This window comes from Crocodylus porosus, unplaced genomic scaffold (genome assembly GCF_001723895.1).
Source record: "Crocodylus porosus isolate Cpor-Errol unplaced genomic scaffold, CroPor_comp1, whole genome shotgun sequence".
Lineage (NCBI taxonomy): Eukaryota > Metazoa > Chordata > Crocodylia > Crocodylidae > Crocodylus > Crocodylus porosus.
This window is the reverse complement of record NW_017728943.1, coordinates 66,887,025-66,888,581: the sequence shown is the minus strand read 5'-3', so window position 1 is coordinate 66,888,581 and position 1,557 is coordinate 66,887,025. Positions and strand designations below refer to the sequence as shown.

At 37.9% G+C, this 1,557-nt stretch overlaps 1 long non-coding RNA gene across 1 annotated transcript in view; it reads right to left on the bottom strand.

Annotated features, from left to right (window-relative positions):
* Positions 1-850: 850 nt before the first annotated feature.
* Positions 851-1,557, bottom strand: part of LOC109319739 — a 5,523-nt gene continuing 4,816 nt past the window's right edge. Inside the window, exon 2 of the long non-coding RNA XR_002103610.1 lies at positions 851-1,295. This is a non-coding gene — a long non-coding RNA (uncharacterized LOC109319739). The remainder of the gene's footprint in view (positions 1,296-1,557) is intronic.

Genomic DNA, 1,557 nt, shown 5'->3' with positions numbered 1-1,557 from the left:
AAAGTCCTGTTTTTCACCACGGAGCTTTGTTGCATCACCAACTCCTCCCTGCCCTCCATTGACTGCCACAATGTGCTGACATGCCCTGTGCCACTGATAAATGTAACTCGTGTGTGTGATGGTTCTTATGTAGGGAGCGGTCTCAAACAGAGACATTGTCATGCAGTCAGTTCATGTACTCCAGCGTCTTAATCCCTTGACCTGTCAGAAAAGCCCAGCACCTCAGGACAATGTGCAATTATCTGGCATTGATTTCCAAACTGTAAGTAAGAGGAAGTTACTGGATGCATAGTTGCTACAGAAAATGTCTTTGGATGGACAGCAGGCAGTGGAACCCACGTCCTGCTTTGGTATCCAGATGATTGTAGCCCTTAGCAAAGAGCAGGTCTCTTCTGTTCTTGTCGATCCATATCTTAATAGTTTTGCTTCTAACATATTCCACATTCATCCTTTACCATCTGGATTTCATCTTTGTTTATGCAAGTTATATATATATTCACCCACTTGGTTCCCTTCATCTGTAGAGACTTGTTAAATGGTTTTAAAGATGAATTAATAGAAAAATCTTGGATGTTACTATTTAACAGTGGGAAAAATTAATTGAAGTACAGGATTTGTCATTTTAATAATCAAACTATGTTATCAATCATTTTTGGCTTGCCAGTTTGAGCAGATAATTTCAGCCTTATTTATGTTTGTTCGCTGGCACTGCATGTGCAGGAATGTCAATGTTTCAGAAAGCGCTGCAGTTCACGGTACTAATTTTTTCACAAATTCCACCCCTCTTTCAAAATACAAATTTTAAATGGAAGAGATTAAAAACAAAACAAAAACCACAACACACTAGCGCCTTGTTTCCAAGTAGAACAGAAACACATTTATTGAGTCCAGGAGAATTCAAGACTAATTTCAACTAATTTTCTTTTTCTCAGTAAATTATGTTCATGACCAAAATAAGACCAAACTCTATCTATAAGGCGTTATGAATTAGAACAGGACATTCACTCCCATTCTTTTATTTATATTTTTTCAAATAGTTTTAAAGTTCACTAGTTAAATGATGACCTCTAGGGCTGCAGAGAACCTATATTACCTGTTGTCTAATTGCATCTTGTCCGCTTCAGTGACTGATCAATACAGAGGATAACATTTTACTACTATTTACCAGCTAACCATGTTACAGCTCTATCTCAGGTGATATAAAGGCCTGTAACTGGAATGGAAGGCTCAGCATTTTCTCCATTACATTTTACCCTTGGTGCTGGGTCTTGAAATAATACTCTCTCCCTTTGCTCCTGCAGGAGGAAACACTTGAAATAAAAATTATGTATAAGCAAGTCTGTGTAAAACAATAAAATCTCAAGTTTCTAATTAATAGACCTGTGTGAAGCTTCAGGTGGTGATTCAATTCAGAGAAGATTTGGTCCTATGTGGTGCCCAAATCTCTGAATCTGAATTGAATCAGGGGACCAGTTAAAAGGTCTGAATCAATTCAAAGCTTTCTGAATCTTCAGAAGATTCAGAGAGCTTTGATTTGGGCAGTCCCCAGTGGTAAGT